Below are 13,167 nucleotides of genomic sequence, written 5' to 3'. Positions count from 1 at the left end.
AGTTATTCAATACAAGCTCTAGTGGCATGGAATTGCCACAGCTTAGTGGGAGAATGGCTATTTTTGTTGTTCTGGTAGCTCCAAAATGCCACTTTTCTCCACCATTTTAAAGAAGGGTAGACCAGTGGTTACAGAAATGAACAAGGACTCAGATCTGTGTTAAGTTCTTGACTCCGTGTGTGACCCTGGGGCTTGATCCAAGCATTTTGGTCCTTACTCAGCAAATCACTTATGCACTTGCTTAATTTTAAGACCAGCAGAACTTTGAATTAATTTTAATTCAGTTATTTACCCTTTTCAGTTTATAATGCAAAAATATTTATAGGCACTGATCCCATGCTCTGGGATACTAACCCAAAAGCTAAAACACATGGAAAAGTAGAAAAGGACTTTCAGGAATGCAACCACCTCAGCTGTCAGCCCATGTAAGACTGGGAGAAGAGAGGGAAAAAACAGTGGAGCATTCAAAAACCAGTGGGGACACACTGGGGTTAGCATTTAAGTATGGTGGTTAAAGACTCTTTGTAAGTAATTAGATGAATAGGAACATAAAATAGATCTTGCCAACTATCTTGCCATATGTTATACTAGTGTGAATAATTTGTCAGTATGTACAACCTCCTGCCTCCAAACATGTTCAATGACAATGGATATTTCAGATAAAATAATGGGAGTGAGGCACCCAAAACCCATCAGAAGTTGGTGGGAACTGGGCACCTAACTCTCTCAGGACCCTATGGAAACCCCAGCCTGAAACTCCATAATATACCATCATGAACATTATCTCTTGGACAAAATGCAGGTTTAGTACTTAGATGGTGAGCTCGTTGGGGCAGGAGCCATCTTGTAATTCCGTGTCTGTACAGCACCTAGCAGAATGGGATGCTGGTCCATGACTGGGCTCCAAGGCACTACTGCCTAGGAGGATAAATAATATTTGTGCCTGATTCTCGGTATAATACCAGCCACTATGCACAGCCTGTGACACAAATACATTTTTATTTGACTGGGCTAAATAAAGAATGCATTGGAAAGAGGAAGGAGGGAGAAAAAGAAAATTATGGAACAAATTATTTGGAGAAAAGACAAAAACCCGCCCTCTCTCACACACACACAATTTCTCTTTTAATGACAGTTTCATGTGGGAGGACATTTTCATCTTTTTTTTTTAACGTTTTGTATCCCTTTGGAACATAATTTCAGTGATCCTCAAACTGGCAAACTCAGTCACCTCCTCCTGTTGCACCCAAGCTGGAATGACTAAAGTAGCTGGCTACTTAACCCCACTCCATATGCTCCATTTCAGAATTACTTTTGGAAGGAAGGCAAGCCCCTAGTGGCTGCCTTTTAAGTGGCTCAGACAAAGGCAGTGCTCAAATATGCAGACAGCATGTCAGCCTCAGCACAAGTCTGCCCACCCAAACAAGCTGAGGAGGATTTAATTTTAGTTTCCAAGGGTGCTGCCTCGGCCCTCAGAGATGCAAAGAGGAAGGCTCAGTTTTCATTTAGAGGGAGGAGGACATGAGGCGTAGTACCTGGAACAACATGACATATTGCATCAAAAATCTTGTATGAGGCACAGTTATCTCCACCTCCTATCACTTGCTAAAGGCCATGCTGCTGAAGTGCAATGCAGTGACCCTTCCCTTCAGAGCCCTTGGAGATATACTCTTAGTGACTGTATAATGTACTCTGCAGCAAGACGCCTTCCAGCCCTTTCCTGCACTTAAATTAGTTCTGGTGTAAGATCCAGAAAAACCAACTAGCGGTGAGGTGCCTATTTTTAAAGCAGCTCTTAAGCCTCTTCAGAGGATGTAGTTGCCTAGTGAATCCTCAGTAGCTGAACTTCTCCCGTCAACCCTCTCTGATCCCCAGCTTAACCAAAGCTTTGAGTGATGACTTCCAATAGCAAGAGTTGTTCCATTTCACAAGCTTCATTCCCTTCCTCTGTCACAATTTGATTTGCTTTTGTACAATTGCTCTCTTGATGCTTTTGTGCAGAATGGCCCACTGCAGGCCCAACCTCAAGGCACATTTCAGCTTCTCTTCGTTGTCTTCTTTGGATGCTGCACAGTTCCTCCCAAAGCCAGCCTATTTCAGAGACCTTATATCACAGCACAGGACAATAAACAAACCGAAAGTGATACAAAACTTATCAGGAATGGAATGTAAGACAAAAAGTGAAATCTTAACGGGGATCCCACACAGATTAGTTGTTCACCTGACTTTATTTGGTTTGTGATGTGCTCTCTGAGATTCAAGACTTACTAAAGTTATTATTATTTACAATATACTAGAGCCTAGAGACCTGAATTTAGATGAGCCAGGTGCTGCATAAACACATCGTAAGAGATAGTCCCTGTACCAAAGTGCTTATAGTTAGAGCTGGATGGGAAAAGTGTTTGGGTTTTTGTCAGTAAGAGGAAAAATATAATTTGGAAAACAAAATTACTTGGGTTTTGGCTGACATTTTTTTGTTTAGTGGAAACCAAAACCCAAAAAGTTCTCAGTTTTTATTTTTGTGTGTGTGTGTGAAAAATAGATATTTCCTATGGAAATTTGAGCTTTGACAAAAAAAAGGATTTTTTTTTTGTGAAAAAGCCACAGCTCCGGCTCTGCTCCCGACCCCAGGACCCAGGGGTGGGGGCGCACCTGGGTAAGGGGCAGTGTGCCCAAAAAAGTTTGGGGACTCCTGGCCAAGGGTCACCATATGACCCATTTTGGCCCCAGATGTCCTGACTTTTTTTGGCAAAACAGAACATTTATCCCATTTGCTCTTGCCAACCGGTGATCAGTTGGCAAGAGCAAATGGGACAAATGCCTGGTTTTGCCAAAAGGGGGTTGGGGGTGGAAGCAGTGGGGCTTGGGCCAGCCCTGCAAGGGGGAGGAGCAGGGCTTGGGCAATTGGCTTGGGCCAGCTCTGCATGGGGGTGGGGAGGGGCCTTGGGCCAGCTCCAGGGGGAGGGGAGGGAAGGGAGTAGGGCTGAGGCCATCTCTGCACCGTGCAGGGGTGGGAGGAGGGGCTTGGGCCAGTTCCATGCCACACTGGGTTGGGGGGTGAAGAAAGGAGACGGGCTGAGGCAAGTGGCTTGGCCAGTTCGGCGTGGGGACAGGGGAGGAATATGTTCATCCTACCACAGGCTCTGTCTTTGAGCCAGGCTAAGAGGCGCAGCCTCTGGGGGAAGAGGAGGAGCAGGGTATGGGGCCAGAGTTCCGGCACTCCTGAGGGTCCCCCAAATTGGCCAGGGCCTCTGTTCACCAGCTGCATCGGCCCATGCAGTAATCCGCCACTAATACAGATATGCTGGGTAATAGCCAAGTCTCAAAGATGTTAAAGAACACAATGAAAGGGAGACAAATAGAAGAATTCTTCCTCAGAGAGGAGACCATACAAATTCACAAAGAATCCTGCCTTTCTAAGGGATGGATCATCACTACAGTATCCAAGCACTCATCTTTAATGTATTTATCCTAATGCTACCTCTGTGAGGTAGAGCGGTACTAGTATTTGCATAGAACAGATGGAGAACTGAGCCACAGAGATATTTAGGTGCCTGTGATGGGGTGTACTTGCCCCATACTGGACAGGAAGAGTTTAACCCCACACTCTGAGTGGAGGAAGCCACACCCACTTGCACTTGCTGGGCATGTATAAAAGGGAGCAGCTCAGCTCAGTCTGAGCTGACTGCTGAGGAGGGAGGATGCATGTTGTTGGATCCAGCCTGGGAACCACTGAAGGCCCAGGCTGCAGAAGCCAGAGATGTCAAAACCCAGGTCCCTGCAGACATCCAAAAGATGTCAGAGCCATCAGGAGCCACACGTGCCCAGGAATTTGGGGATCCCAGAAGTGACCGGATCACTACTTTGAGAGACAGTGTAAGAAGTAGCCTGGGGGAGGGCAAGCCATTTTCCTGAGTGGTGTCAGAGTGTTTCAGATGGATCCTCGCTGACTCAGTGGTGAACACACTTGCCACTGACAGGGCCCTGTTTTGTAGGGCTTGCCAGGCATCCAGTTTTCAACCAGAACACCTGGGCAAAAAGAGACCCTGGCAACTAAGTCCAGTTGGTCTCAGTGGCTGCCTTCGCACGGCTTCTGGAAGCAGCCGGTGTGTCCCTCTGGCTCCTAAGTGCAGGGGCAGTCAGGGGGATTCTGCACGTGGACACCTCCCTAAGTGCTGGCTCCACAGTTCCCATTGGCCAGGAACTGTAACCAATGAGAGCTGTGGGGGTGGCACCTGCAGATGAGAGCAGTGCACAGAGCCCCCCTGGCCACCCCTGCACCTAGGAGCTGGAAGGACAGGTTGCTGCTTCCCAGGAGACGCTTCGGGGAAGCACCTCCCCAAGCCTGCATGCTGAACCCCATCCTGTGCCCCAACCCCCTATCTCAGCTCAGAACTCCATCCTGCACCCCAAACCCAGCCTGGAGCCTCCTCCCACACTCTGAACCCCTCAGCCCCAGCCCAGAGCCCTCTCCTGTACTCCAAACCCCTCATCCTCTGCCCCACCCCAGAGCCTACACCCCCAGCCAGAGCCCTTGCCCCCTCCTACACTCCAACCCCTGCCCCAGCCTGGTGAAAATGAGCAAGGATGAGGGGGAATGAGCGATGGAGGGAAGGGGGATGGAGTGAACTGGGAAGAGGCCTTGGAAAAGGAGTGGGACCTTGGGGAAGGGGCAGGGAAGAGGTTGGCAAGGGTGTTCGGTTTTCTGCAATCAGAGAGTTGGCAACACTAAGCCCTGGGCTGGGACCCAGTGGAGCAGGGAGGAACTGCTCTACCCTGGGGTCTCTCTAGCCTGGCCACCACCCACCTCAGGTGGCGGCCCACTCCCCAGACTGGCCTCCAGGCCACGCAGCCCTGCTGAGGAGGGTGGCCATACTGACTCTGGCCTCCCGGCCACTCAGCCCTGCTGAAGAGGGTGGCTATATTGACTCTGGCCACTGGGCCCTACTGCCCTGAGGATGAGGGTAGCCAGGCAGACTTACCCAGGGGGCTACAATGCCCTTACCCCACCCCCCAATGGGATGAGGTGTACTTGCCCTGTGACAGTGCCTAATTACCTTTGGTTTTTAATAAGAGTTAGGGATCAAAATACCTGGAAGGATCTGAGTCTGAGTGATTTGCTAAATGTCAGCTAGCCAGTTTGTAGCAGATCAGATAACTGAACCAGGATCTCTCAAGTCCCTAGTTAGTACCCTAATCTCTGGACATTCTTCCCTCTCTTCCTCTTTGTGTGATTATAGGCTGGTAAGTCAATGATATTATTTAACATGTGGCAGCAAAGGGGAAGCACATGGTCAGATATCCACCAGCAAATACCATGTATTATATAAATGTATTAATTAGGGCTGTCAAGTGATTAAAAAAATTAATCATAATTAATTGTGCTGTTAATAATAGAACATCATTTATTTAAATATGTTTGGATGTTTTTCTACATTTTCAAATATATTGATTTCAATTACAACCGAATACAAAGTGTACAGTGCTCAACTTATATTATTTTTATTACAAATATTTGCACTGTAAAAATGATAAACAAAAGAAATAGTATTTTTCAGTTCACCTCATACAAGTACTGTAGTGCAATCTCTTTATGAGGTGAATTGAAAAATACCATTTCTTTTGTTTATCATTTTTACAGTGCAAATATTTGTATTAAAAATATGAGCTGAGCACTGTACACTTTGTATTCTGTGTTGTAATTGAAATCAATATATTTGAAAATGTAGAAAAACATCCAAAATATTTAATAAATTTCAATTGGTATTCTGTTGTTAAACTGTGCAATTAAAATTGCAATTAATTGTGATTAATTTTTTTAATCACAATTAATTTTTTTTGAGTAATCGCATGCGTTACCTGTGATTAATCAACAACCCTAGTATTAATCTATTTTGGCATATAAAACTAAAAAAAACACCTAACCAGTCCTCTAGTGGCTCTATCATGTGAGGACCAAAGAGGGCATAGTCTATGGATCACAGGGGTTCAGACTATATGATCATGATGGTCCCTTCTGATTTTAAAGTCTATGAGCCTATGAGTAGGTAACTTATTAAATTGTCTCTGCTTTATTCTGGTTGTCTTTTGAAGTCTTGGGCCCCAAAGTTTGGGGGAAGATGGTTCAACACAAACAATTTTCCATTTTAATATATTTGTTGCATAAAATAAAACATATAAACAAATTCATTACAACAAAATAGTTTAGTGCAAAATCATCTAATTAATTTAACTAACAACTTAATGAAACTGTATCAAATAAATGAACTATTCCTTATAAGCTTTAACTAATGTTTGTTAATTGTTCTTCTGTTCCACAGAGAAATATTTAACTTCCCTTTTTATATTTAGGTACTCAGCAACTGTCAGGAGCTCAGCTTTGAAAAGGATTTCAAAGCTGGGTGGAAGGTCAGATTAATTCTATCAGCACAAAAGGTCTTTTCCTCTTAAAAAAGAATAATTTTAGGTTCAGATTTCATATACGAGCCTCAGTCTGACTTACAATAATCACAGAAAACCAGATACATGAGTATATAACGCAAAACTACACAATAAAGGGTGGACCGGTGGCAAGCTGCAATGATTGCCACTAATCAAAATTAAATCAACCACCATTGGTAGAACTACCTAGACCTTAGGGTAGTTCTTAAGACTTTGCATTTAGGGCCTGATCCAAGAATTACTGAAGTCGTTGGGAAGATTCCCATTAATTTCAAGGGATCAGGTGTATAGCTCATTATTCCAAAATGTGTTTGTGTTTTACTGTTAGCCTATTGTCCCTTAACTTCTTTTCTTTAATTCATCCATTTGTTATGTTTCTTCATTAGCTGAGATTTTAGCCTTTTTGGGACAGAAGCTGTCAGTAAAGTATCAAGCAAAATGGAACCCTGATCTTTGATTGGGATCCAAGAAAAAGATCTAGGGGTCACTATGGAAAGTTCTCTATAAACTTCTGCTCAATGCACAGCAGTGGTAATAAAGGCTACAAGTATGTTAGGAACTATTATAGAGGGATAGATAATAAGATATCATAATGCCATTATATAAATCCGTGGTATCACACCTTGAATATTGCATACAGTTCTGGTTGCCCCATTTAAAAAAGGATATAATAGAAACAGAAAAGTTTCAGAGAAGGACACCAGATATGATTAGAGGTATGGAGTGGCTTCTATATGAGGAGAGACTAAAAAGATTAGGCCTGTTCAGCTTAGAAAAGAGACAATGAAGAAGGTGGATATGACAGAGGGCTATAAAATCATGAATGGCATGGAAAAAGTGAATAGAAAAGTGTTATTTACCCTCTCCCACAATGCAAAAAACAGGGCTCACCTGATTCAATTAATAATCATCAAGTTTAATACAAACAAGAGGAAGAACTTTTTCGCACAATACACAATTAACTAGTGGAACTCATTGCCATGGTATGTTGTGAGGGCCAAAAATATTACTGGGTTCAAAGAAGAACTGAATATGGTCATGGAGAATAGGTTCATCAATGGCCATGAGCCAAGATGGTCAGAGATGCAACCCCATGCTCGGGGTGACTCTAAATCTTTGACTATCAGAAGCTGGGAGTGAAAGACAGGGATGGACCACTCCATAATTGCCATATTCTGTTCACTCCCTCTGAAGCATCTGGTATGAACCACTGCCAAAGACAGGATACTGGGCAAGGTGGATCATGGTCTGACCCAAGTTTGGCAGCTCTGATATTCTTATGACCTTTGGATGCTACTGCAATACAAATAAACAAGGCAATAATACACCCAAATTAATCCTAACTATTTAACAAAATACATCCAGTATTTTGGTGGGGATTTTCAAAGACACTTAAGAGAGTGGGGCTCCCTGCTCCCATTGAAACTGGGCAATTTTGTGCCTTTGAAATCTCCCTGTTGTTAGTGACTAAAGTGAGCTGATGGATATTTATTAGGATTCTCATTTATTACATGTATTGTGGTAGCACCCAGAGCCCCCAGTCATAGAGCAGGGCCCCACTGTGCTAGACGCTGCACAAACCCAAAACAAAAAGACGATTTCTGCCCCGAGGTGCTTACAATCTAATCACAAGACAATAGCTGCAGACAGATGAGGGAAGGCAAGGATTAATGAGACAATATTTATCGGCATAAAAAGCAGTGGCTACGGCTGGCCAGCGTCCTAACTGTAGTCAAGTTGTTTTCTAGGCATCCCTGGAGAGGTGAGTTTTAAGAAGAATGTGGTAGCTGTGTGGATGTTTATAGGGAGATCCTTGCATGTTTCTGGAGTTTCATGGGAGAAAGCATGAAGGCACTTGTTTAAAAATGAGTATGAAGTGGGTGGAGAGGCATTATTCTGAAGTATTGCAGATTCCCAAGGTGTATTGGGAACCTCTTTTGGCTTTCTGAGAGCACTCCTCGCCTAACATCCCCACCCCACAGCATATCGACTGCTACCTAGAACGCTCTCCTCCATTTACTCCTCTTGATTGAATCTGAAGTGGCCTGCCACAAGTGATAGGATTCATTGCTCCCAATAATGTTCAGAAGGTTTTATCAAAAGGGATCTGATGCCTTTATGTCTCCCACAGAGACTTTGTCACATTTCCTGCACATGAAGCAATAAAAATTCCTTTAGAAGTCTGTGTAAAATATTCATGAAATACAAATGAAGATTCAGTCCCCCAAATCTCAGGGTGGGTAATGATACATTTGCAGGCATTATGGAGTGCTCCGGAGCATGGTGATGTGCCTTCTCATACATAATTTGTAGGACATACTGTGCTGTTGAACAGGTAATCCTTTAGATTAGGGAATAAAGGAGAAAGGTGGCTGATGAAAGTCCATTATTATCAGTGAACAAGTCAAGAGGTCAGGAGCTGTTAGCTAAACAAGTTACATATACTAGAGGGAAACAATTTCTCTCCCACGTCAAATCACAAAAAAGACAGATTATCAGAGGAACACAGCACATTGGGTGCACGTTGGGTACTGAGTGCCTTGGGACATCTGGCTAAACGGTCACAGTGGGACCTACTGGGTGCTGAATACATCTGCAGCACTGGCCCCTTTGTTTAGGTGTCCAACTGGAAGATGAGTTCTTCTGGAAAACCTGAACCCAACTGTAGGGACCGTGCACTTGAGGGTCTGGCCCTCAGCTCCTTGGGAAATGTGGCTCTAAACCTCCTAATGCAGTTCTCATTGATCTCCAGAGACTTTAGTCTGCTCAGGCAAATAAGCATCATTCCTGTCTGTTTCAAGCTTTACTTCCTTTTTCTCTTTTGCTCACATTTGGCTTTACAGCTCGTCTCATGCTTCCCTCTGTGCCTGGAACCAGCTCCCTAAGTGATAACCCATCTGTTGCATGAAGCATTCCACTACAGTGATGGAGCTAGCAGCCAAGCCACAACAATCGGTGGCACCACCAGCACTCTGAGAGACTGATAGCAGTCTCAGTGGGGACTCAGAGAATGTAATGACTATGGAGACTGAACTCTTCTCTCATTTCCAGAGGTGGTTCCTCTAGGTCAGGACTGAAGCATGTGGTGGGGGAGGGAATTGCACTGTGTGTTGGTGTGAGCTTGTAGTTCCACTGTCAGTGCTGCCTGTATATGTATAGTCTCAGTTTCCATTTCGTCTGGCAAGTTTCTTCAACAGTAATTCATGTAAAATTATATATACCATGTTACACTGTCAGTGAGACAGCTGTGGAGAGGTGTATGCTGCTGAAACTAAAAGTTACAGATTCCACTGGCAAACTTAAGCACTTAATACCACACTACTGTGTATAACGAACATGCATACACATATGTACACCATTGTCTATCCAGTGGCATTCACCGCTGTTCACACGAAATGGCATTCCACAGGGATAGTGCAATGTACTTTGTACCACCTGGTGAATGTTATGCAATCCGCCTACTTGATTGGATGGTCCTGCTTAACATCTTGATAGATGTCACCATCTTGACCCAGAGTGCAAATGCATTATTATACAATGCCTGCTGCAGGAAACTCCTCTGCCTATGACACAAGTTCTCTTGGTTTATTTCATTACATCTGTATTTTATTCCAGTTGGCAAACACTAGTTTTGCACAAAGTGGCATTAATCCCAGATTTTTAACCTGATTCCTGCTGGGTTAGAAATTGACAAAACTCTACCTAGCTATTAGACATGCACTTAATATAATGGCTAAATATAGAACTGACAAAGGCTCACCTCTGGAGCAGTAGCAGGATGGGAAGAAAATCAGTGCAATTTCTGATACAGGCATCTTGAAAGGCATCTAGAGTCTAACCTGCATCTGTCACTGATTCTCAGATACATCGTGACATCCTGCTATAAAGCATATAGCCTCACTACTATTGAGTAACAGAATTGCCACCTCTTGTGTAGAAATTTCTGCATAGAAGAATCCTCTTTCTGTTTCTAAGGCTTTGAATCCAAGTTCTCCCACATGCAGATCTCAATATAGAAATTTGAGGTGGCCTAATCTGAGTTTATATTGTTTCATAAATAATGTTTGCCTGTACACTTCTTGGCAAAGGTATATGTTTCAGTCTGACAAGGCGCAGTATCCTTTTGGCATTTCAGAAGAAGTGGGCAGGATGAATTATTCATTTAAAAAGTACGTGACATTATGATGGAGCTTCAGCAAGGAATGTTTAACATTACAAATGGGATGAATCAGTTTAAACTCATCTGAGCTTATCATGCAGTAGACAAAATGACTGAATTTATTTAATAAATTTATTTTCAGGTCTTCTAATGCCAAGAGGTTTGGGGGAAAGCAGTCAAAAATACAGCGCTAAATTCTCACTCGGTGTCAACTGGCATAGCTCCTCTGGCTTCATTACAAAATAACAATGAATAAATAAAGGAACAATAACAACTCTCCAAAACAAAACTACAGTGGCAGAACTAACAATGTACATATAGAGAGAACGGGATGGATGTAACATGAAACATTGTGTCAGGAATCAGGCCTGCAACTGACCTTGGAACCAGGTAGTTGACCTACAGCTGAACACCCTGATTGACCAGATTTCCTGGTTGGCTGAGAGGTGTCACCAGTCTTGCTCTTATACCCAGCAGCAGTACCAGGCCAGTGTTTGCTCAATGCCCATGCTCTCAGCAGTCAGCTCTCCAGGACTTGCCCTGCTCCTAACTTTGAACCTGCCCTGATCCTGCCTTGTTCCTGTCCTGCCTGTTTTGGCTTCTTGACTCTGGCTCCTGCTCCAACCTCTAGGCTTGACCACCTACACCCCAGTGTGTGACATGTTAACTGGGTTATTACACCATTAGTAAAGTTTTTGCAATACCAAAAGGAGGAAAAAATGCAGTGCTTAAAATCAATTTATTCAGTAGGAACTTGTGGATTCTCATAATCTAACATGTATTGTTTTCTTTTAAGTGTCAGCCAATCTTGTACAAACAGCCCTGATGCCATCTCAAGGAACGGAAGTGGAGAATCACATCTGGGAGCATGAGGAGAGGCAGATATGGAGTGGTCTGGACATTCTTAGCAGGATACTGTGGTTGATTTAGTAATTATGGGCTCAGCATTCATATCTCAATATTAGATGCTTCAACCCAGAATTCAGTACAGACTTCATTAATTTTCTTGACCAGCTTTCTAGCTTAAAAGTCCATTTTCTCAACAGACACATGGCTCTGTACATGCAGTGCAGCAACATTTACCTTTACACTCTAAATACCATTCTGCTGCCTAACCTCCTGCTGATGGCTTATTAGAATCTAGGATGCTTCTTGTTTAGTGTGCTGCTAACCCCCAGCTGGGCAACACAACAGTAAGTCCTTTGCTGAGACCTTCTGCATTGAGCTGGCTAGTTATGTTGGCTGTACAGCAATTTGCTACTTTTTTTAAAAGGCAAAGTTGGAATTCAGCTGCCAGAACCAGCCTCCTATTCCTCCTTTACATTTTCATGCATTCTGATTTTCTTTTACGGTGAAATATCAGGGGTCCTTGTCAAATTGCTCCAATGGCCTAGACTGCAATGTCTATGCCAGCTGAGAAACTGTAGATCAAATCTCAAAGAAGCATTCTGGAATTTTCAGAAGAAGGCAGTAGGTTTTTCTGCAGGATTTTCACTCTTTCTGTATCTGTCTTCCTTTATATTTATGTAAGCATTGATGCCAAGCCTATTTCCTTATTCTTTGAGTCTCCAGGTTCTTTCTAGTGTAAAACTGAACTTAAAATCTGTGTTGCAACAATATCCATTGCTGCAGAAATAACAGAGCTGTTATGCTGCATGATTAAATGCACGTTTTCTGTCTCCTGCAAAATTTATTCAACTGCATTGTCCAAAATCCCCTGAAAGAACCATTCTAAAGCTGCATTTGGATGAGACTGAAAACTGAGGCCTTGAACACTTGTGATTATTAAAGATGCTATGGAACATAGAAACACAAGAACGATCATGCTGGCTCAGTCCAGGAGTCCATGTAGTCCAGTATTCTTTCTCTGACAGTGGCCAGTATGAACTGATTCAGAGGATGAAACCCTGTAGTAGGTAGTTATGGAATAATGTGTCCTGAGAGAAGCTTTCCTTCTAACCTTCAGTAGTTACATGTTGCTTTATATAGTTTCCTAAACTCATTTATTTTTAATATTTACTATTAAAACTGGGAATTCTTGTTATCCATAAAAGTGTCCAGTCCTTTTTTTTTTTTTTTGAACCATACTAAGCTCTTGGTCTGTGATATATTGTGGCAATGAGTTCCAGAGGCCAATTACACAATGTTTGAAAAAGTATTTCTGTTTATCCGTGAGGTTTTTTTAAATTTGCCACCGTTCAATTTCATGAATGTGAATTGTTTTTCTTATTTTTGTTTTATGAGAGATGGTGAATAGAAGTTCCTTATCTCTTGTTCTATAGCATTCATTATTATGGTAGTTTAAGGATAAACACATGTTACATTGTGGTCAGATTGAAAATTTAGTAATTCCATTCTGCCAAAATAAATTTCTTTGCAGGTTCAATTGGATACAGTGATTTTCATTACCTGAGGTCCTGCCCTAAACTGTTGCATAATGTTGCTACAAAAATGGCTACAGTTAATTCTATGGCAGAACTGGTGCATTCTTCCTGTATATTTGTAATTTGTAAAATCCTAATGGTTCTTTATCCAGCAGTATTTAATAATAATAAAAATAGGGCCCG

General features: G+C 42.8%; 1 protein-coding gene across 5 annotated transcripts in view; it reads right to left on the bottom strand.

Moving 5' to 3' along the window:
* Positions 1–13,167, bottom strand: part of KCND3 (potassium voltage-gated channel subfamily D member 3) — a 257,822-nt gene that overhangs the window by 164,471 nt on the left and 80,184 nt on the right. The gene's annotated exons all lie outside the window — the stretch shown is intronic.

The sequence above is a fragment of the Gopherus flavomarginatus genome, chromosome 5, assembly GCF_025201925.1.
Source record: "Gopherus flavomarginatus isolate rGopFla2 chromosome 5, rGopFla2.mat.asm, whole genome shotgun sequence".
Taxonomy (NCBI): domain Eukaryota; kingdom Metazoa; phylum Chordata; order Testudines; family Testudinidae; genus Gopherus; species Gopherus flavomarginatus.
The sequence above is the reverse complement of the archived record's forward strand: the minus strand, read 5'-3'. Positions and strand labels throughout refer to the sequence as shown.